Genomic DNA, 25496 nt, shown 5'->3' with positions numbered 1-25496 from the left:
GGGTTTTTATTTTGTATTTGACATTATGTCAAATGTTGATGGTACAAATGCCTTTTATTTACAATATATTTTGAATTCTTGGAACATATTTTTTACACAGGCTTTTACAAGTATTCTGCACACGAATGATCGATAGGGATACAACTACATGGCCAACTACATTCCTATACCGTAGTAGCTCCATTTTTCTAAATCTACAACTTTTCAGGACTACCTTGGTAGTGAGGGAAGGACTTTTGAGAATACTTCAAGTTCTGTAGACAGCTTAATGTAAGCTGACAAATTCCAAGATATATGGGAATTTGCTGACAAGATTTGCTAGAGTGGGTTAGAGTATGGGCCTGTAACGCTGACAGATAGATACTATAATGGGGGAATCTCTATGTACCACCACTCATTTAAATAGGAGAGGAAACGGTGAGCTAAAGTGATATCTCAGTTTGTTTGCATCTGGTGTCTTAATTAGTGACACAGATATGAATGACCTCAGTAAATTGTATGCAATGGCCTGAGCATGGCTAATGTGTGTGTGTTTTGTGTGTGTGTGTGTGTGTGCCATTGGACATTAAATGCTACCATTGTTGAATGAAATCAAAGATTTCCTGTGTAGCTCTATGACAAATGCACTCTTAAGGTGTGTACTTCCGTGACATCACAAGCTGTGAACACAGAGCTCAGGCAGAATGTCATTTTATTGAGTGTGTAAGTCTACGTGTACTGTACTTTATTGTCTTTACCCCTTCCTGGTATCTTACAGAATCTCTACATCCTGTATTAAATCACTTCACTTCTCCCTCCTCTCCCTCCATCCAGCTCTCTTCCATTCAAAATCACCACCATCCATCGCTTTTCTTGGTAATCTTTACTAGTAGATGCTAATGCTGAAACACCTGTCACTAAAGCGGAGGGAGCACATCCCGTAATGTCCCCGGTAAGCAGATTACACACTGTAATGCCAGGTATTTGAGAAATATTCATGTAGCTAAGTGCTTATGCAATGTCTCAAAGCCTCCCTGGCTTTTAGTTTTCACCATCCATCCAGCCATCCCTCCCTCCTATCCTCTTCTCCTGACAGAAGCCTGAGGCCTGTCATAAACATCAACGGCCCATCCCAGACACGGCTCAGTGTGAAATCACATGCTTGTTCTCTGTTGACAGTACTAGATACAAAGAAGAATGAACTCTTTATCAGAATTCTGTCCATGTTGACAAGATCTGGTTACGTGTTTATCTTGTTGATGATCCAGTAGATTTGATCAAATACTGTTAACACTGAGGCTAGTTATACAAGTAAACCATATAGCCTACAGATCATCTGTCGTATTCAGTATTGCTTGTTCCATGCAAAAGTATGCATTACAGTTTAGAATGTAATTTCAGTCATTACAGCGTTATTACATAGGTATAACATCAACTTAAATGTTGCAATTTTAAGTGTTACCAAGTAATGTTTATGAATATGTCCAGAAAAACATTGATTGAAGGATTGAATCATTTAGGCCTTTCATATTTAAATACTTTTCATCAATATTCTGTATATTTTGTTGATTTTAACCGCATCCTCTTAGCTGCCAATGAAATTGTTGTGATTCTATATAATTCAGTTGACAGGTAGAGACACAGGAAATAGCTGTAAAACCACAGGGGAGTGCCTCGGCTCCCAGCATGTTGTCTTCACCATTTCAACAAACAGGAGAGAAGAGAGATCAAGGATACACACAAGTATGTCTAACAACTGGAACAGATTTGATCAAATTACTGTAATTAGAGCATTACGGTGAGCGACCGACCGACCGCTTGCTCATTTGCATCCAGCCTACATCTCTCTGGTTGGCTGCACCATTTAATGAGAGGAAAAGATTAGAATCATTCAGGAGACTGCTCCACCTTGCTGCTCCACATCTGAGTCAGGTTAACAGCAACACAGAGGTTTATTCAATAACTGTTGAAACACCATTACAGAATGGTTATGGAGCACGGCTGAAACAGTTGTTTGACTGGAAAACTTGAGGGACCATGAGAATGGGAGTTGCATGAAGCCGGAAATGCAGCTCAACATTAAACAGAATGATTAATAAGTCACCATTGCTTAAGCCCTCGATGATTGTTGCCTCCTTTACGTTATACAGTACAGAACTTGGTCCGGCCCTGTTGTTAAGTCAGGTGCAGCTCACCAAACAAGGATTCTAGACAATATTGAATGGACTATATTGGTAATATTGTTTCCTCCTGTTTTGGGTTAATTTGGAGTTCATAGATGAGAAGCTTTATCGGAGCACTCATTCCAGGAGAGGCCAACAATAGTGTCTTGGCAAGAGCCTAAAAGTAAACATGAATGTACAAAGTGGTGTAACTGTGTTTTGAAAGTGAGTGTCCAGTGAAGCATCCGTTCTTTTTGTCCTCTCCTCCTGCACTCTATTGTATTAGAGAAGATGAGGTAATGACGTTATCCAAGCCAAGGTGTGTGTTAGTATTCGTGTTTTCTATTTCTCCATTTCCAGGTTTTGTAGCACACTCCTGATAGAGACAAATAATTTACTTCCCTCAACCGGTGAGACTCTCAATGTCATTGGGACACACGCATCTTTGCTCACATACTTGACATATTGCCATATCAATGGTTCTTCTTTCTTGTTACGTGACAGTTTCAGCATCCTCTCGTCAGTGTTATTTTATTTGTCTGTGTCCAATCATAATATTTCCAACTTCCCTACATTTCTTTTACATCTCCGACGATAGCATCCCTTTCTCAGATGTCAGTTTCTTTGAATGACTCCCTGTAGCAGAGCTCTCTGCATTGCATTTTCTTCCATGCGTGATGGCCAGGATGTGTTATACCGTTATACTGAAGTCTCTCCCCTCCTCTTCTCTCCTCTACTCTCCTCTACTCTCCTGTCCCCTCCTCTCTTCTTCTCCTCCTCTCTGCTTACCCAGCAGTCTAACTACTGTAACAGTGTGAAGTAAAGTGGCTGTATGGTATGTGTGGATCCCCAGGGTCAGCCCCACGTGTCTCCACATGACAGGGGTCAGGCCGCATTTTGACAGCCAGATTTATGGTCTGCTGACAGGATCATCTGGGACCAATGGGCTGGGGATAAGCTGTGTCTAAATCAGTCATTTGGTCCAGTCAAATCAGAGTGGCAGACTCAAGATGTCCACCGCAGCTAAGCTGACCATCTCCAGCCTCCCTCTGTGAGAGATGGGTGTGTTTGACTGTTGATCTATGGGTGGGTATGTTGATGTATACTCCCCCCAGACTGTAGAGATGTAAAATGAAATGGTTGAGATGCCTTGACTGTGGCAGCAGGGGGCAGGGGTAGAGTGTTGAAGGGCTAGAGTATGTCCTATTTGTGCAGGGAGGAGAGGATGAGGTGGAAGAGATATTACATCGAATTTACTTTTCACAAAATCTATTTATGTGATTTTTACATCTGGTCATCTTCGACCTTTGACCTATTGTATTGAGGATAAACATATGTGCAGAATGCACAGTGAGGACAGTGTGTGTGTGTGTGTGTGGGACAGATAGAGTTTGCACATGCTTTCTCAGGGGCCCAGATAAAGCGAGAGACATTCTGAGGAGTTCATGCAGCCGGTAACAGGAAACTACGAGTGGAAGAAATAAAGAAAGAGGGAGAAAAAGACTGGTCGGATGATTCCAGAAGGGAGGCAGAGTGTGTGTCGTTTTTTACAAGGTAATTATCACTAATGATAGTGAGGGCGGGCGGGGTGCGAGTTGAATATAACTCACTGGTCATTCGAGAAAGTGACAGGGGAAGGGAGCCAATCAGAGCTCTCCAAACACTCATCAGGCTCAGCGAACTCTTGGTTGTTATGTAAACACCGGCCTGTTTCTTCCCTTGGTTCTAGTGATAAAGTAAAGGGGTGAGCCATTAGGCTGTGTCATGTCGCTGGTCTTTGTCTGTTTCCCTCAGAACAGTGAGGAGCAACACTACAGACACCTTAAGTGCTGTTAAGCCATCGGAGTGGGAGCAGACATGGGATAACGTAATTTAGAATGAAAAACTGTTGAGGGGGAGACATTTTGTTTCAGATAATGGGTCTGTAAATGCAGGACATTAATCCACATAAACATTAGTCAGATTCCTGTCCAACACCGGATGTAGCACTAGGTTCTGTGGGAGAGGGGTTGTGGCCTGGGTTAAAAAAAAAAACACCACAACCAGTTTATCTCTTTTAGCGAGAGGGGACGGTTGGGAAGATCCAAGCAGTCAAATTAGTCATGTAACTGTTGTTCATACCCTCAACAGCATTTGTTGTAATTGCAGCAGCTATGTAGGGTACACAGTACTGTACAAACATGTACAGATTTAGGATCATAATTTGAGCCAGTTTGCTAAAGCAGGACAAATATTCTGCAGCAACAGGAAATGTGTAGTATTTTCTGGATTATAATTAATATAAATTTTTTGTAGGGGTTGATACATTTTACATTAGGGCAAATTAAGTTTGACATTTTAAAGTGGAAATTACAAACTTTAGAAGCCTTTTTATACTTGGAATGCACTACAAGTTTGCATTTCCTGCCATGCAGGAAAATTCTCATCAAATAATTAAGATCAAATTAAGATCATACATCTGTACTGTAGATTCCTGTAAAGTTCATACTAATTTTGTATTAATCTAATGGTAATAATGCATAATAATCACAAAGAAACAACATACACATTGCTAACTCTTAATGCCAAGCTTTAGTTAAGCCATTATGTACTATGGATTGACCTCATCAGTTTTCTTTGGCTCAAAGAGGAAAACCTTGTGAACATGTATGTGAGACAAAGAATTAGTTGGAAGTGGCGGTCCTCTTTGTATGAAACGCTGGGGGTCAAACAGTCAGACTGTAATTGGTACAAAGTGGCGGCCTGTCTACCATTAGCGACTTGAACCCTCAACGTCGTCTGTCAGTAGGGGGTCCTACAGGGGTTGGTAGATCTGCAAGTGTGTGTGTGTGTGTGAAGGGGTTGGAGGGGAAAGGATCCCCCTTCATCCTCTTTTCCCACCAAATACAGACGTACACCTGAGACCCTGTTGTTTTTGCAGTGAAAAGCATGAGGTTTCTGCCCAAATGTGAGTGAAAGTTGATGGAGGAAGTGTTCCATATGCCATTTCCTGTGAAAAAAAAATCTGTAATGTTTGGTGATATAGACTTCCCTTATTCTCAAACAAATTTGAGGAACATAGGCCTACATCTGTTCTAAAGAACACAATTCATCCAAAGAATGTTTAAAAGCCAGTGCGTTAGAGGATAACTTTGTGAAAAAGTCATGTGGACATAGCTAATACCCTTAACAAATTCAATAAATATGTTAACAGAGAACGTTTCTCATCAACTGAGAGTTAAGTGGCGCCGTTACTTTCTGGGCGACAGACTCGCAGATGTTTTTATTGAAATTAGATATTTTTTCTCTAATCTAAGACACTGTATCATTGTGCATTAATCAAATTGTGTGAGAGAGAATGGGCTTGAGAAGGGTTGTGACACAGGTAATGCTTTCATATCGCATGAGAAACCACAGGACTTGACTGGAGGGGCCCTCCTTCCAAAGTATGCCAGAGAATGCTATCAGAGACAGGAAAGGAGAGTTTACTACATCTCCTGCAAATGGTCCAAGTTAAAGGGACATTTCAAAATATTCATAATCTCCAGCACCACCCCAACATCAAAATATGTGAAAATGACACGTTTCTATGTTTTGTAGTAAAAAAGATAAAGGAATGACATCATCAACCAATTGGTTGACAATTGGTAGGCAATTAGTAGGCAATGCCTACTCATAATTGGTTAAAATCACATGATGCACACTGATGATGTGATTGGAAACACCTACTCCCTCTATGTTTTCCACAAAACGCGCCATTGTCATATATGTTGATGTTAGGGTGGTGCTTAAGAGGATGAATATGAAGTGAAATGTCCCTTTAAGCAAGAAGGTTAAACTAATGTGATGGTATTTGTGTCATGTTGATACTGTTGGGGCTATTATGGTGCAACCTCCTCACTTTATGCATTTAAGCAGATTTAAAGCTACTGTTTTAGGGTTGGGTGGTATCCAGAACTATCCATACTGTTCCTGTACGGTATTACCTCCAATACACATAAGGGGCGCTATTTCTTATTTTTTTAATGTAATTTTACCCCCTTTTTCTCCCCAATTTTGTGATATTCAATTACGATTTTGTCTCGGGAGAGGCGAAAGTCAAGTCATGCGTCCTCCAAAACATGACCCACCAAGCCGTGCTTCTTAACACCCGCTCGCTTAACCCGGAAGCCAGCTGCACCAATGTAAATGAAAGACACAGTTCAACTGACGACCAGAGTCAGATTGCAGGCGCCCGGCCCACCACAAGGAGGTGCTAGAGCGCGATGAGCTAAGTAAAGCCCCCCCGGCCAAACCCTCCCCTAACCCAGATGACGCTGGGCCAATTGTGTGCCGCCCTATGGGACCGAACCCCAGGATTTACTGATGCCGCAACACTGTGATGCAGTGCCTTAGACCGCTGCACCACTCAGGAGACGAGACGTTATTTCTTTCCAAACATAAAAAATAATAATTTGCATCTTTGTAATTTATTTGAGATAGCTAAACTAAAAATCAGCTAGCATGAGGCAAGGCAGAAGCAGTGTCAATCTTCATCAGCATAAATAAAAAATATTGACGTGAAAACGACATCACCACTTTGTACAAGCCAAAGAACTGAGCCAGCTAGTTGTCGTCAATGACAGATCAGGTTTGAATAATCTCTCAAGGACAGATTCAATTGTAAAGAGTGACCAAAAACAGCATCTGATATCAGAACAGCGATTACTAACCTTGAACTGGATGAAGATCTTTTCTTTAATGAGTCCGACGCGAAGTATATACTACTTCTCCGAGACTAGGTCCAAATGCCCATCATTCGCGTGAAGAAAATATGGAAATACAGGGGGCGAAGATCAGGGTGCCGTGTGAGAATTCGTCGGTGAGTGGGTAATCTGCCTCTACCATCCATTTTATTGGACAACGTGCAATCACTGGAGAATAAACTGGATGATCTCTGTTCAAGACTATCCAACCAATGGGACATTAAAAACTAAAATATCTTGTGTTTCACCGAGTCATGGCTGAACGATGACTTGGATAATATACAGTTGGCTGGGTTTTCCGTGCATCGGCAGGACAGAACAGCTACGTCTGGTAAGACGAGGGGTGGGGTGGGTGTCATTTTGTCAATAACAGCTGGTGCGTGATGTCTAATATTAAGGAAGTCTTGAGGTATTGTTCGCCTGAGGTAGAGTACCTCATGATAAGCTGTAGACCACACTATCTACCAAAAGAGTTTTCATCTATATTTTTCATAGCCGTCTATTTATCACCACAAAACGATGCTGGCACTAAGACCACACTCAACAAGCTGTATGAGGCCATAAGCAAACAAGAAAATACTCATCCAGAAGCGGTGCTCCTAGTGGCCGGGCACTTTAATACAGGCAACCTTAAATCCATTTACCTAATTTCTACCAGCATGTCACATGTGAAACCAGAAGGAAAAAAAATCTAGACCACCTTTACTCCACACACAGAGACACATAAAAAGCTCTCCCTCGCCCTCCATTTGGCAAATCTGACCATATTTCTATTCTCCTGATTCCTGCTTACAAGCAAAAACTAAAGCAGGAAGTACCAGTGATTCGCTCAATACGGAAGTGGTCATACTTTTTATTTTTATTTTATWTATTTCACTTTATTTAACCAGGTAGGCCAGTTGAGAACAAGTTCTCATTAACAACTGCGACCTGGCCAAGATAAAGCAAAGGCGGGGCTTTACCTAGCAATGACTTTTTTATGGAATGGTCTGCCTACCCATGTGAGAGACGCAGACTCGGTCTCAACTTTTAAGTCTTTACTGAAGACTCATCTCTTCAGTGGGTCATATGATTGAGTGTAGTCTGGCCCAGGAGTGTGAAGGTGAACGGAAAGGCTCTGGAGCAACGAACCGCCCTTGCTGTTTCTGCCTGGCCGGTTCCCCTCTCTCCACTGGGATTCTCTGCCTCTAACCCTATTACAGGGGCTGAGTCACTGGCTTACTGGTGCTCTTTCATGCCGTCCCTAGGAGGGGTGCGTCACTTGAGTGGGTTGAGTCACTGACGTGCTCTTCCTGTCTGGGTTGGCGCCCCCCCTTGGGTTGTGCCGTGGCGGAGATCTTTGTGGGCTATACTCGGCCTTGTCTCAGAATGGTAAGTTGGTGGTTGAAGATATCCCTCTAGTGGTGTGGGGGCTGTGCTTTGGCAAAGTGGGTGGGGTTATATCCTTCCTGTTTGGCCCTGTCTGGGGGTATCATCGGATGGGGCCACAGTGTCTCCTGACCCCTCCTGTCTCAGCCTACTGTATTTAGGCTGCAGTAGTTTATGTGTCGGGGGGCTAGGGTCAGTTTGTTATATCTGGAGTACTTCTCCTCCTGTGAATTTAAGTATGCTCTCTCTAATTCTCTCTTTCTTTCTCTCTCTCTCGGAGGACCTGAGCCCTAGGACCATGCCTCAGGACTACCTGGCATGATGACTCCTTGCTGTCCCCAGTCCACCTGGCCGGGCTGCTGCTCCAGTTTCAACTGTTCTGCCTGCGGCTATGGAACCCTGACCTGTTCACCGGACGTGCTACCTGTCCCAGACCTGCTGTTTTCAACTCTCTAGAGACAGCAGGAGCGGTAGAGATACTCTTAATGATCGGCTATGAAAAGCCAACTGACATATACTCCTGAGGTGCTGACTTGCTGCACCCTCGACAACTACTGTGATTATTATTATTTGACCATGCTGGTCATTTATGAACATTTGAACATCTTGGCCATGTTCTGTTATAATCTCCACCCGGCACAGCCAGGAGAGGACTGGCCACCCCTCATAGCCTGGTTCCTCTCTAGGTTTCTTCCTAGGTTTTGGCCTTTCTAGGGAGTTTTTCCTAGCCACTGTGCTTCTACACCTGCATTGCTTGCTGTTTGGGGTTTTAGGCTGGGTTTCTGTACAGCACTTTGAGATATCAGCTGATGTACGAAGGGCTATATACATACATTTGATTTGATTTGATTTGAAATGGTAATGAATGGGCAGAGAAGTTTAGTTAGGTACATACAGAACCTGAGTTCGAGGCTGGGGCCGACAGGTTAACAAAACGAGGTACCTTGTTATTGAAACAGTCCAGGGGGCATCAGCTGTGTAGCCGAGTGATCATAGGGTCAAAAGAGCAACAATAGGTGAGTCAGGGTGCCTTTTGGTATCACTACTACGCTAGGCGAGCAGGGGACACAGCATTCAGAAAAGCTAGCGGGCCGGGGCTAGTAGATGGTTCTTCGGCGACATCGTAACAGAATAGCCTGTTGAGACCCCCTTGGACAGTTACGTCGGTAGACCAGTCGGGATGGATAGACGGGGCTCCGTGTCGGCAGTAAAAGGGTCCAGGCCAATTGGCAAAATAGGTATTGTAGCCCAAGAATTGGCTGAAGGACCTCTTCGGCTAGCCCGGAGATGGGCCTAGCTCGAGGCTAGCTCCAGGCTAACTGGTGCTTGCTTCGGGACAGAGATATTAGCCAGGAGTAGCCACTCGGATAGCAGCTACCACCCCAACAGATCCACAGATGATGCAATCTCAATTACACTCCGCACTGCCGTTTCCCACCTGGACAAATCGAACACCAATGTGAGAATGCTGTTCATTGACTACAGCTCAGCGTTTAACACAATAGTGCCCACAAAGCTCATCACTAAGCTAAGGGCCCTGGGACTAAACAACTCCCTCTGCAACTGGATCCTTGACTTCCTGACGTGCCGCTGATAAGGGTATGCAACAAGAAATCTGCCACGCTGATCCTCAACACTGGGAAACCTCAGGGCTTAGTCCCCTCCTGTACTCCCTGTTCACCCATGACTGCGTGGCCAAGCACGCCTCCAACACCATCATTAAGTTTGCTGACGACACAACAGTGGTAGGCCTGATCATAGACAACGATGATACAGCCTATAGGGAGGAGGTCAAAGACCTGGCAGTGTGGTGTCAGGACAACAACCTCTCCCTCAACGTGAGCAAGACAAAGGAGCTGATCATGGACTATAGGAAGAGGAGGGCCGAACACGCCACCATTCACATCGAAGGGGCTGTAGTGGAGTAGGTCGAGAGTTTCAAGTTCCTTGGTGTCCACATCACCAACAAACTATCATGGTCCAAACACACCAAGACAGTCGTGAAGAGGGCACGACAACACCTTTTCCCCCACAGGAGACTGAAAATATTTTCCATGGGTCCCCAGATCCTCAAAAAGTTATACAGCTGCACCATCGACAGCATCCTGACAGGTTGCATCACCACCTGGTCTGGCACCTGCTCGGCATCTTAACATAAGGCGCTACAGAGGGTAGTGCGTATGGTTCAGTACATCACTGGGGCAAAGCTTCCTGCCATCCAGGACCTAAATACTAGGCTGTGTCAGAAGAAGGCCCAAAAATGTGTCAAAGACTCCAGTCACCCAAGTCATGAACTGTTCTCTCTGCTATTGCACGGCAAGCGGTCCCCGAGCGCTCAAGTCTATCTCCAAAAGGCTTCTTAACAGCTTCTCCCCCATGCAATAAGACTGCAGAACAATTAATAAAATAGCCACCCGGACTATTTACATTGACCCCCACCCCGTGTTTTTACACTGCTGCTACTCTCTGTTTATTATCTATGCAGTCACTACAAATTACCTCAACTAACCTGTACCCCCGCACATTGACTCAGTACCGGTACCCCCTCTTTATAGCCTCGTTATTGTTATATTAATGTTTTACATTTTATTTCATTTTTTTACTTTAGTTTATTTAGTAAATATTTTCTTATCTTTATTTCTTGAACTGCATTGTTAGTTAAGGGCTTGTAAGTAAGCATTTCATGGTAAGGTCTACACTTGTTGTATTCGACGCGTGTGACAAATCAAATGTGATTTGATTTGAATCTGTCAAGGCTCACGTAGAATTATGAGATTATGAGCAGCAGTAGTTCCTGGTTTTGGATTTTCTTAATTTATTATTTGGACAAATCAGGACTGCCCAAATGTGCCTAATTGGTTTATTAATACATTTTCAAGTTCATAACTGTGCACTTTCCTCAACCAATAGCATGGTATTCATTCACTGTAATAGCTACTGTAAATTGGACAGTGCAGTTAGATTAACAAGATTTTAAGCTTTATGCCCATATCAGACATGTCTATGTCCTGGGAAATGTTCTTGTTACTTACAACCTCATGCTAATCATATTAGCCCAAGTTAGCTCAACCGTCCTGTGGTGGGGACACCGATCTTGTAGTTAATGTCAAGCCCTGCATGTTTTTTTCAAAAGTCTCATGGAATGTAGGCCTACATTGAACACCATACATTGGCTGCTACTGTAGGCTGAATGATAGAACAGCTATGTCCATGTTAAAATGTTATTGGATGCATTTTCTCCATTGTTTTTGATAGTAGGCCACTCTCGTAGGCCAACTTATGATCAAATAGCCAAAGGAGCCTACTTGACCACTGTCTGAAACTATAATTTAAAGTGGGTACAGTCTCAATGTTCACAGTAAACACGTGCTGGAAGTTGCACCGAATTTGTGCTCAGCAGACCTGAAATTTGCCATGTGCCATAAAAGATTTGAGGGAACATTGCCTGTAATGTGTTGAATTGTAAATAGTAATTGCTATTAGCTAATTCATATTATGGGAAAATAACATTACAAAGACTGTGTTTGTGCAAAATATTTATTTAAAAAAACAGTGTGGCCAGCTCAAAAGCTGACTGTTGCATCGATCGTATCTGGACGTTCTAAATAAGTGTTCTAATCATACCGGTTTGAGCGTACGCTGCAGGGACCACTGTATAATGATCACAATGTGTGTTCTTATGTGTCAAAGGGTTAAACCGGGGAAGGGATTTCAAGCCCTGTGAGCAGTAGTTATTGTACCCCTGGGGAAAAACTAAAGACGGACTGTTCGTTCTACATGTATATTTTCATGAAATGCCATGTTTCACATTAGCCCATAAAAGTCTAACACTGTCTAAGCCGGGAGAGGAGGGAGGGGGGTTACTACTAAGCTATATGGAATTGTTTTAAGAAGGACACGGAGTGCTCTATGTTCCTGCTTGTAGCCTGAACTTGGATGCAGATAAATGTCCTGCCTTGTAGAAAGGTGGCATCTATCTCCTCCCTGTAAAAGTCTTCCAGACTTTTATAAAAATGAACATGTGTCCATCCCCCTATCCCCAGTTGAGTCTTCTGGGTTATGGAACTCTAGAGCAGCACATCAAAAAACCTGTTTTCAGCTATCCGCAGACAGTTCCCTGAGGATGTAACTATCTAACTAACCCTTTCAATGGCCACATTTTGGGGATGGCCAAATGCAAGAAAGTTTTGTATGAACATGTCATTTTACTTTTTCAGTTTGTCGATTACAAGACAATAACTTTTTCATAGCATGTTTGGCACGTTGGTCTTCACTTTTTATGACATCTTTTGTATTTCTGTGGTAATTTCAACATCAAGACAACACTTACAGCTTATGATTCAAAAGTTCTATAATCAGTGCAAGGGTGAATAGATTTGTATTCATGTTTATCAGACACGTCACAAAGGCGTGTGAACTAAAATATGTATCTCAGTCAAGTTTGAAGAGTGGTTCAAATAGACAAAGTAAATATAAGTCAGTGCTTTCGCCAGTAGTCATTCATATAAATTTGAGTGGTTACATTCAATACATGTTGACAGAATGGCTGTGAGAGAGACTGTTGCTGTGCTCCCTGGTAAAGAACTTGTTTCCAGTAGCACTGAACGCCCCAGTATTCAATCAGGCAGCTTGAAGAACATTTGTCATCATCCAGGCCCATGTCACAGCATGCAGTGGCCTGATAGGGAGATGACAATAAATGCATTATGTACCTTTCATCACCAAAGCCATGTTAGCATTTACTGCACATGTTGCTGAACAATTCAACCTATTTGTAAGTGTCGTTGATATATGGACATTCACTTATACTCAGTTCATAAGCATTGACTGTAATACCTCTAGGGCCCTGTGGTGAAACGACTGCTGTGCAAGGAATTGGGCAACAGCTTTCTTCCAGGGCCTGTATTCACAAAGCGGCTTCAGAGTAGGAATAGRGATCTAGGACCAGCTCCCCCGTGTCATTGTAATCATATTCATTGTGATCTATAAGGCTAAACTGATCCTAAATCAGCACTGCTATGGGCCATGGTCTGTCAGCTGCTTTCTGTGATCCAACTCCCTTTCCACCTGAAATGCAACAACAACAACAAAAACATGAATAAGAATAAGCCTAGTCAGTAGGTAATTTAGCTAACTAATGTGCACAAATTATATCAAAACAACACAGCCTATTTGCAGTAAAATCAGGAGAGGCATTTAGCTATATTTAACTGTTTCAGTCTCCAATGCATCAATAAACAGGCAGGGAAACAAAGTAGTTTGACAAAAAGTGTTCAGTAGTCAGTAACTAGTCTTTAAAATGTTGCTAGCAATTATATAGCTAGTTGTTCTTTTCTAGAAACCTAGCTACAGTCCACTTAGCTAGCTAGCTATGTTGAACTCAACTCAGCTAGTTAGTTAGCTGCAATAGCAATGGCTAGACAGGAGTTCATCTGAAATGTAGACAACAGTGTGCACTTCATCCCCTGCCAGTTCTATCAACCGATGAACACGGTTGTTTGAATAACTTTTCTCCATACATCGCTTGATATATTAATCTTTTGCCACAGCCAGTTGGCAAGCATTCAAAAAGTCCCCTTTGTCAGTCCAATTTTTTAAAGCACAACTGTTGCAGTGGATTAAACGATAAAATGGAATGGACACTGCTATGTTTTGAAATAGCTGTGTTGAAAACATCCTCATTCACTTCTTCCATGTTTACTGCTTTGTGCGTGTGTCTACACGGATCATGAACACAGGTGAAATTAGCGGAAGGGAGGGATTTGGCTGAGAGTTTCCTTTTGCGAGGGAGGAGACTTTGCTTCCTTCCTTCTCACAACGGAAATCACAATTGTTAATATCATTCCCCCCAGAGGTTAAACCTTGAAGTGACAACTTTCACAAAATTTTTACTTCTGTGTAACCGACAGTAGGTTTGAATAACCTAAACATGTGTTTTACGGTTGGGATGGACTGCACAGCCAAAAGGGAGTGATCAAGCTGCTAAGCTGTTGATAATTTTGAACGTGACAACTTTCAAGCAACCTAAAGACTGAAAGCTAGCTAGTTAGCTAACTATTTTCCAATTACGTATTAGTTTCATAATCCATCTAAGATTTCAAGCTAGCTTTATTTAGCCTGCATTATACTTTTTGCCTTGTTTGTCGATCTGTAATGTTAGCTAGCTAGCTATGCCGTTCCAACCTTCCTAGCTGCCCATCTAACCAGCTGCCAATGGGCAGCTAGCTAGCTAAATGTTTATAGTACAGAAGAGATATTCTTCAAGTCAAAGTTGTACATTTTCAGTGCTGTAGTAAAGGATCTATTATACAGACAGTCAAGATGACATGAATATGATTTTAACCCCAAAATATAGCATGTTAATATCAAGCAAAACACCTTTTTTGAATGTTCTGAAGCTTTCTTTACCCTCTGTGGTCATTGCTAAGCTAACCAATAGGCCTCAAGTCATTGATGACACAACCCGGTTAGGCTACTACTCCATAGTAGTGCATTTCCAGTGGAACTTGATCAGCTATCTTGCCCTGCTCGAAGCTTCCATTTGCTCTGTGTGCTCTTTGTATACAAACACCATGTGACTGGCTCAATCAGCTGCTTTGGGGAATGGCTTCACAATGAAAAAATAATGCAACAGGCAAAATGAAGAAAGTCATTTACTTTATCTATTAACTTAGTGCACAAGTTGACTGCAAGTATTTATTTAAAAATAACAAATATTCAAATGTATGAAAAACCAGCAAAACATTGTCTTGACAGTATTGAAAATCATACTGTGGGTATTTTGAAATACCCGCTATATATGGTACATTGCCCAAGCCTATATTTTACCACTCAAAACCTTAAAAGGTACTGTAGGCCTGTTCAGAAGGTAGTTATGTTTTTGTTTCCACATTCCCTAACCATAACCCACATTACACATTACATTTGCCAGGATAATGTATAGAGATTCACAACTATAAGACCACACACACACTAACTGAGGTCAAATGAGTGGGTTTAAGACAGGGGGTAAATGGTAAATCCAAAAGGGAATATTAAAGCCTATTAAGAGAGAGTGAAACATTTGTATCTATCATATTGCAAATAGAGAAAACAATAGTAAACACCCGGCACATCTGTTACAAGCTTATCTGAGGGTTCAGTAGAGAGAGAGGCAGGCGTATTACAGAGCACTTAACCTGCGCTCTCACTGTTTTTAATGCATCACCGTTGCCTAACGTAGTAAAGCCTAATGTCGTTGGGCTTAATAACCAAGGTCCTTAATTTATAGGTCTCTTAACACATCATCTATCTATTGTCATGTTTTTAAACACAAGCCCTGCTTAGAGTAGTGTTTGTGAAGGGTTGGTTGAGCTATTGTGGAGTGTGCACAGAGTTACTGTATGTATGTGAGCTCACCTCATTAAGGTTGGTTGTTTGGCATAGACATGGGAGACATACGAGAACAGCACAGTACCAGGAGGATAAAAAGAGCTCCGATGAGCTGAGGGGAATTAGGCTTTATCCCTATCCTCACTTCTACATTACATTTATAAACCCCCGGAATGATCCATTTCTGCCCAAAGCTCCCCATTCGCAGAGCCCGTATCAACACTCCCTGTCGGCATTAGAAATGGCCTGCTCTAATTCATCTCTTTAATTAATTACCACACATGCCAGGGAGTGTTTGTCCAAACCAGGAGCGCCGCTAGAGTTACTAGAGGGAGGAAGAGAGAGAGAGCGAGATGTGAGAGGTGGCGATGATGTTTCGTCATAGCCTGCAGGGGTTATTGAGCCAACGCTCTGATACCTGAGTATATTTGGCCGGCTTCCTAAGCACTCAAACAGACAGAGGATTTTCATTTTGGTGTGTAAGAGGCTTTTTTTTCTCGCCACCATCTAATGCGGGACTTAAAAGGTAAGCACAATCTGCCAGCGTTCACCTACGTGGCGTGATGCTGCATGCACACAATGAAAACAAGTGCCCTGGGTAAACAAAGAGGAGGATCATGGGACGGCTGAGAGTCATGCAGCAAGTTGTACAGGAAACGGGAAACTTATGCAAGCATGCCGTTTTTTGTCTTTTTTAATTCATTCTTCATTTGAACAGTACAGTATGAGTGTCTATCAATCTGCTGAAAATTAAATGATACAATATTATGCAATAGTACAGTATGCTTCATTTTTTAAACATTTATTTTATTTAACCTTTATTTAACAGCAGATTGTACAGTAGGCTGGCCTTCAATATCACAAATATTTCTCAGACGTACTCACCCACAGTAACTTGGCTTGTAGAAGCACTTAGAGTTGCGAGCCAGAGTTGAGTCACAGTGAGTATGTTGCTGAGTGATATTTGAATAAATATTTAATATAGGAGACAAGATGATACACAAGGAGGTCAAAGAGCAGATCTTAGAGGAGGAGAAAGCYTAGAATACTTTTATTTTGAACAAGACGACAGAAATAGTGTCCCACGCTTTTGTTCTCGTTCACATGGAATGACCAGACATTTTTCTTTAATGAGACTGCATCAGATAAAGTTAAATAGCTGTTTGAGGTGATTTAAACAAATGGTAAAATTAAAGAGATCTGGAAGAGAATCAGACAGACAAGCTGCATCAAATACAGATTAGGAAATTGGGGCACAATTTCCCTTGAGAGGATACTATTCAGCTGTAGCTTAAAAACTATTATACACTGAGGCCTGCTGTCCAAGACCATTCCAGCTCAGTACTGTTGCCCTAAACCCAGACCACAAAGAAAATACACAGTAGCACAGGGTTAGTACTACACATTACTAGTCATGCACACAGGGTTTGGGTTATAGTAATGGTAAGGGGTAGAGCTCGAATTGGGTTAGTGTAAGGGTAAAGGGTCCGTGTTAAGGTTTGGATTTCACAGGTATGACACAGCACACTGCTTACTAGAGTTAATACATCTTTGAATAATTAAACTTGGGGGAAGGATGTTTGTTACAGTGTAATGTGAATATTCTCAGTGTTTTTATGTACGAATATGTAATAGGCCCCCTGTTGTATTTTTGAGGCACTGGGACAACCTCTCTCAGATCTGTCTTTTCCCTCTGGACTGCTCTGGTCTCATGTTTGGGGTAAATAGGAAACACACATCTTGGCTGCATCTTGGCTGGGGGGAGTTTTTTGGTGTGATACTCACAAAGGTTTAATGTGGCAAATTTAAACAGATTACAATAAAGAAAAGATCTTACCCCTCTGCTCTCACAGTGCACGTTGAGGCTAAGGATCTGCTGCACTTTCATCTTCTACTCATCTGAGTGTACTTTTTGCCTTTTTAATTTCTGCTCTTAGTTTTCCCTGGCTGCTAGACTTTGAAACGAAAACGAACACAGCCAGTTGGACTAACATTTCCCCGTACCGTTAAACATACCAAGACACATACAATTTTAATTACCTAGCTCCCATCTCATTTGCATATCAGTCAGAATGAAAGAGGGGGAAAAAACATAGAATTTATTCCCGGCAAGTGGCGACTAAGTCTTTGATGATCATGACAATTAGACTGGATCAAAGTGGACGTTCGACAAGGACCAGATCCTTATTAGCATAATGAAATTAACTCGTAGAGAAGAAGAATCGCTTATAGGAACAACTGATTGTACATTATTCATATTGGGGTGAAATTATGTTTATGCTGGTACTTTAATAATTATAAACCTTGTTTTCAATTAACAGTTTGTTAATTAACTTCTAGTTCACACATAATCAGGGCAGTATTCATTTGTTGGGTTTTCCCCCTTCGTTACTGAAAGCTTTTATTTCTCCCTTGGCATATCACCCTGTTTAACTAAGATGTTGTTTTATTGTTTGTTTATTTCGATTACATCACATCAAATCCTAATTAAAGTTTTCATTTTCATAATCAAATAATTAGAAGAGAATGCTGTCTTTCCGGAAAGATTTCTTCAGAGTTACAGTGGAAGATATCTTGGCCTTGGTTCAATCAGTCAATTAGAGGGCTTTGGGACCTTTGTGTTCAAACACTCTTAACGTTTAGTGCCTGAATGAAAGTCCAGAATCTTTCTCAGGATGCTCAAGGTCAGTCAGTGACATGACATGAATGTAGTTTAGGGGCTGTTCAGCTTGTCATCACAGTGTTGTCTTCTCCCATGGACCAAACACTGTTTATGGTAGTCGCTCCATCCATCCTAACAGGGCCTGTCAAAACTAATGAGCGGCCACTGCTATCTCTGGGTCTGGGTCTCTTAGAGCACGACCCTGGCTCATCATTCTAGCCAGTGTCTGCCCAGTCTAGTCAGAGTGTCTAACCTCTGTAGACCTTCCCACCGTGGGAACCACGTGCTCTTCGAACACTGATGGACCAAATGCACCGTCATCCTCCGACTCTCAGACACCACCTATGCCTCTCCTCTTGTTCCCCTCCTCTCTCTGTCTGTAGCTCTCTCTCTCTCTCTCTCTCTGGAATAAATTATCAGGAGTGCTGGGCAGCTGTCTGAGCCCTGTTTGTAGGCCTTCCTGCTCAGAGTACTTTAGACTGTCCCAGGGGACAGAGGAGGGCAGGGACATGGGGTGTGTGTTTCGCAGTGTGTGTATATGTGTGTTTATGAAGGGAGGGGGGGGCTGTAGTCAAATCAAGCAACCCTGCACATATAAGCGAGGTCTTCGCCCACGCACTTTTTCTCAAGCTCCTTGCGAGTGCCGCTGGGCAGGCCGATAGTGGCGGACGAGGATTTGTCTGTGTGGCGGGGGCAGGGGGGGGTTTCTCCCGACGGTTAGCTGGCGTTTCAAGCCCGGCCAAAGTATCCTCTTGGGCGAGTGCAATTCCCATGCCCTGCCGCATTCCTGCTTCAGATCCCAGACGCGTTTTTGGGGTTGTATTTATTTTTCCTCCCCCTACGTGGAGTCCAGGATGTAGCCCCAATGTATTCCCACTGACCTACGTGGGAGGAGGAACTACAGAGCCCTCCTGTACACACACACACACCGCCATTAGGCTGACTCCCGTGGGGCTCTGCTCTCTGTTAAACACAGCAGTGACACTGAAAGCTCTGCTCTCTGAGTTATTTTACACTCATCTTCCTCTTCACAAGACAGGGTCACTTTGGAATGGAAAGTGACACAAATATGTTACATTACAGTGAATTACATCTCAATATCATAGGTTGCACCTCCATCACTTGGTAGGCATCATGCCATTGTTATCAACGTTCACAAGCCACCCTCTGCCATAGTGGTGGCCAAAAGTTGTGATAAGACCACTCATCCCGAACGGGGGCTAATTAATGTTTAGTCTAAATTACACTATAGTGGCCTGGAAATATGATGACATTGCTAAAGTAGGCAAATATATAATGTCAAACTTACTTTAGACAGATAGCAATGTCGTCATTAGCTAGCAAAGTTCGTCAAAAATAGCTTGCAATACCAACATTAGCTAGCTAAAATCTGAACTCCCTCAATCTTAGCTAGCTAGCTAATGTTACACTGCATCTAAAGTCAAAATTATGACAATTATCCTACTAATTATTTGCCTCTAGAAATCTCATTGTATTTCCAAGCCACAGTTAAATTTTTTATTTTTTTACACAGTAGTGTACTTTTGATTAAATCTTTATCAGCTCCAATTGACAATGCATTGAGTAGAATGCCCAGTCGGGCATCAGTCCTAAAATTAATGTTCAAAACAATATTGTGACGAAATGTGCAACCCATAAATAAGAAAATCCATATCTCTGAATACAACACCTATACATCCAGCTATTCATTTGCAGGTTCACTTCAAAGCACTAGTTTCTGCAAACAATCAACTGAATCCTTGTCACTTAATTAAAAGACAGCAGCTTTCATGTCAGCTCTCATATAGGCTATGTACTGTCTATGATTAGCAAAATGTATGTGAGTTCCTTAAGATGTTGATCTAAGAGATAATATTGAAACATGAAAATAAACACAGCAATTTCCTTAATTTGCATGTCTTGCACTGGCCTCACATGAATTGTTAATCATTTATACATGTGCATATGACTTCAAGAGCAAAGAATGTAGCATTAGTAGTCATGGTTTTGTATGGATGGAACATAAGGGTGTATGAAAGGATCCCCACTAGCATTTGCTAATGCAGTGACAGACTTTATGGTACAGAGTAGGTGATACACGAAGGTGAATGACATAAAATAACACCATTAAGTGACAAAACATTTTGGAACCATAAGTGTCTGTCTATTTCAAGTAAACCATATTGTGGGAAAAGAAAAACACAGTAATCAAAGGTATGTGATGTTCTCTTGACAAGAGACCTTGACCTTGAAATAGTGATACATTAATACCCGAGTGATGGAGTGGAGAGGAGGAATGACATCCCTTCTTCCTGGGAAAGAGAGAGTAAAGCCAAACACCCCTGTTTTCTCAGAGCCGTCACAATCTGGCGATCGGACAGGGCAGTTTCCTGTCTGGGACCTTCCCATCCCTCCCCGTGGAGGAACACAGGAAGTAACGACCCCCTAGGTGCTCTGAATGTCAGAATGTGGAGAGGACATTGCCCGGGGGCCTGATTCATGTTATCATAACACTCCTAAGCTTCACAAGTTCCCCTCGCTCGTCTCCCACGCTGGAGCTAGGAGCTCAAGGGGCCTGTGACATCACCGGGAACATGTACAACTCTTCCAGCTTTAGTGTGACTAGTAAGTGACAGCTAATGGCAAAGGAGAGAAAAAGAGGGTAGGGGTGTAGGTTCTGAATAAGTGGAAATTTTGAGGCTTAGAGAAACCAATCAACTCAATTTGATTGATTGGAATCTTGCATGTTTGATGACCTCACATGCTTGATGATTACTATATTGTCACTTCTCAGTATGCAAGTAAGGCTTTATAGGCTGACTGGTTTGATTTACAGTATAAAGACAAATCAATACCGAGATCGTTTGTTCAAAGAAAGGGTGTTTCTGCTTTCTTCTTGGACAAATTTCAGCAGTACAAATGTTTTTTTTTTTAAATACGACATTAGCATATGTTTACAAAGGATGTGCAAACAAAGGGATTAAGTGACTCCAATAAATCAACTCGCTGTTGTATCTGCTGAGCCACAGGCCAGTGACCTGAAGTCATCTTTGGAGGGAACATATTACAAAAATGTACAATGGGAGTAAAAATGTATTTTGTGCTTAAACACATCTGGGTTTGGTTACCCGCTCCGATGTAGGTATGAAAATCGGAAACACGCTGGATGTTCCCTGAGCGTACGCCTTGGTGACTCCAAACAAGGCATAACATTTACGTTTCCCAGCTTTCCTGGGATGTTGAGCCGCATGCGGCCCCTCATAAGTCAGAGTACCTGATGGGATGTTACAGAGGCTGCGTGAGTGACATGAAAACCAGCTGTTACATTCACCACTTCCAGCTAGCACAGAGCCATAGAGATCTATGATGTCATCCTGAACGCTCTCATTCTCACTGTGTAAGGCTGGAGTTACACAAAGCATCTTTCACGCTATTTTAGTTGCAGTTGCAGGTTGCAAGTGACATCATCTCAAGCAACTATGCTGTTACATGAATCAACTCAAAACATAATTAAAATTGCATGCAACAGCTAATCAAATTGAAGCTGCTTCTGTCATATTGTTTGAAAATTCTAAACTCACCCCATGTCATCTGCTGCATTACATTGTGATTTCACAAATAATTTGTTTATTCAAACTATTTCGTTATTGAATAAGTATTGATTTACAAAAAATGCTGGCAGTACAATTTAGCTAGCTAGACACAATGAAATTGCCAGCACTGTTTGATTAAGCTAGCCAGATAGCTAGCAACGAGCTAAGCAGTTGAAACTGGTCAGAGAGAGGTCTGGGTTCACTTTAAAATAATTTTAATTGACTTCCAAACCATGTACAGTACATAACCTGAACTAGCCCTGATTCCAGTATTTATTTATACAGCTCCAGTTTTGGTAATGCCTTTCTGTCCACCTTGATCAAGGTTCATGCAGCACTGACAGCTGTGTTGTTGACATGACAACTAGACCGGAGTTCGGAACCTTCGAATGGATCATGTGACAAAAGCATTCATTTTAAACTATTTCATTATTGATATAGTTGATTTACAAAAAATGCTGGCAGTACAATTTAGCTAGCTAGACACAATGAAATTCAGCACTGTTTGATTAGGCTAGCCAGATAGCTAGCAACGAGCTAAGCAGTTGAAACTGGTCAGAGAGAGGTCTGGGTTCACTTTAAAAATAATTTTAATTGACTTCCAACATGTACAGTACATAAACCTGAACTAGCCCTGATTCCAGTATTTATTTATACAGCTCCAGTTTTGGTAATGCCTTTTCTGTCCACCTTGATCAAGGTTCATGCAGCACTGACAGCTGTGTTGTTGACATGACAACTAGACCGGAGTTCCGAACCTTCGAATGGATCATGTGACAAAAGCATTCATTTTGATTGGCTGTTGCTTGCAACTAGTTGCACAAAGTTAAAACATTTCAATTGGATGCAACCAAGTTGCAGATGATTTGCTTATTATTTGCAGGGGTGGGTGGGGGGGTTATGGTGCAATCAAGAAGCAAATCAGTTGCAAGCAACTAAAACTGCAGCTTAAAAGAAAGAATTCTGGCATGGCCGAGGCTTCTTATTGAAACGTACAAAGTAATTTGTCACTTGTGTGACTTGGAATGTGCACATGCTCCAATTGGGCCCATTTTCTCTGCCCCACAAAAGACAATTGCCCTCAGCACTTGTCATGCTTGTTGGATGATTTTGAAGTCGTCAGTTGACTGCACTTTCATAATCTCAAAATGAGGTACTCTTAAGGGCCTGGTACTTCATTAGAGGGAATGTTCTGTTGGGGGGGGGGTGTTGGAAGGAAAAAACAAATGATTCATGAACAAACACGCCGGTCGTGATACCCATGTCATCCTCAATCAAAGGCATGCTGATAAATTGATGATAATTAGTCTGTGTCTATAGCGACATGGTCATTAGTAACGACAGCCTACGTAGTCATTCTAGCATAGGAATGAAAGGTCTCAAGAGTATTTATTTGTGTAGAAATATTTATGATAACGTGTGCAATGGTAGATTTTACTTTGTCTTTTTTGAAATGTTACTTGGGGGGGATTACATCATTCTGGACAGTTTGCATGTCATCAGAAGCATCTTGGAGGAAATATATTAATCTCTGTGTAGGATAACCTTCTGTACCAATCTATATGGTGTATAGGGGGAAATAACAAAAATAACAATAATACAAATTACATACATACAACAAAAAAACTCTAGGACATTTTATTCCAGCGTAATGAGACTGTGTAAGAAAAACGTGATAGTATTACACAGTTATGGAGGAGTGGATAAACTAATGCAGAATACCTGTGGTTGCTTTGAATCAATAGCCTTGAATGATGGCGTTGTAGTTTTTTATTAGCTAGAATACAGGCTAATTCCAGTTACTGGTGCAGATGTTACGGCCATAACTTGTACACCTTTGTTGTACCTTGAGGATCTATAGTGTTAAGAGCAGATGCTCTCAAAGCAGGTTCCATGTAAAATAAAAGGCTGATATTCTACCGACTAAAATCCCAATTCACTTAGGAAGACTATAATGGGATTTTGGATATGCAGAGACCTGGAGCGCCTCTGTTTTTAACACTTTTAATGATTCAACACCTTTATCCGGTGGGAACGCATGCTAGTTGTACTGTAACTAACCATGCTCTTATATGAACTCCTGCTCCTTCTGATGCATTTCCTGCCTATGAGGCCTAAGGAGCCGGTTTAAGCGCTCAAGGCGACCTGGAGCATTACAACAACTCTCTCAGGGTCAAATAATGAATAGCTCTGCGCTATGAAACAACCTGCTAGTCTCCTTACAAAGAGGACCTGAGAGAAAACAGCTGGCCCGTAAAGATCAACTATCCCCCCCTCCAGTTCTCCTCCCGCTCATCTCACTCTCATAGCCTACTCTTTTCCTTTTGGCCTCCTGCCCTCAAACCTCTCACAACGTTCCCAAGAGCTGCCACCTTTTTTCCTGCAGTTTGTTTGTTTCCTTCTGCAGACTTACCTAACATAATCTTGGCAGCAGACCATGGCCCATAATCCCTAGTGTGGGAGAGAGGTGGTGGGTGTACAGTATATCTTCCGCCTACAACTCCTCCACTTCTTCCACTTCTGCCCTGCATAAACTCACACACAAATTTCTCTTTGATATTTGAATTAGTTAAAATATATTATGTTTTCTCAGTTCCGTCCAGCAATTTCCTGACGCATTCCTAAACATAGAAAATGTTGTAAATAATTGGGATATTTGTTTATATGGAGTAGCTTTATTTTGTACAGCAATACAGTGCTGGGTGTCAATGTAAAAACACAACCACTTGTTTGGGGGAGAACCTCATTATTGGTGGTATTCTTTGGCAACAGAGAGCAAATAAATATTTATTTTCCCTATCTACACTGGAGGTATAGTGGTCTTTACTGAATTAAACATGCGACAAATGCACCTCAGAAAACATACATTTGTGGCATAGGGATAGAGATTTAGGGATTTAGGAAAGGTCTGTTATTCCTATATGATTTTGCATATCTTTCTGTGTAAATTCTGCCCTGCATCAGGCATCAGGCGATGCTTGGAAACTACTCAGACCGACAAGGTGGGGGATTGGCAACAGAGGCTTTACGCTCGTTAATCAGTCTTACAAAAACGCAATCTCCGGACAGATGTTTTCTCCTTTTTTCCTTTTTTTTCTTGATGGCAGCTGCAAAGCCGTTTAAGGATGAGGGAGATTGGGAACGGGACACCACCTGTGTCTGTGATGTTTTCGCGCGCAGCCATACAGGACCCCATGGCCAGGAGCATCTGAACTAATCTGTTGGAGACAAGAGATACAGAGGCACATTGCGCTACAAATGTACTGTCAGATTGCCCTCAGTCCAGGAGATGCTTTGTGTTCTCCCTAAATTGAACAGCTTGTCCAGGCAAGACAAGTTAATAAGGGAGTTGGTTTCTGGTAATCCTTCCGATATTCTGTAAGACCTATGGTAAGCCACATGGAGGGGTGGACACTGCTTTAGCAGAAATGCAAGAGTGCTTCTCTATCACTAAAGTGACAGTTTTTCTCACGACAGCTGACTTACTGTACCACTCCAATGCCCCCTAGCTGGTTAACCCTCGCCCTCACCCAAATCATTCATCATATTAAGGCGTTTTTTTTGTTGCTTGGATAGTCATCTGGATATTATGAGCAGCTTTTTGATCATGCGTGACTAATCGTGTAGCTGAAGTCAT

The sequence above is a fragment of the Salvelinus sp. IW2-2015 genome, linkage group LG2 (genome assembly GCF_002910315.2).
Source record: "Salvelinus sp. IW2-2015 linkage group LG2, ASM291031v2, whole genome shotgun sequence".
Lineage (NCBI taxonomy): Eukaryota > Metazoa > Chordata > Actinopteri > Salmoniformes > Salmonidae > Salvelinus > Salvelinus sp. IW2-2015.
The sequence above is the reverse complement of the archived record's forward strand: the minus strand, read 5'-3'. Positions refer to the sequence as shown.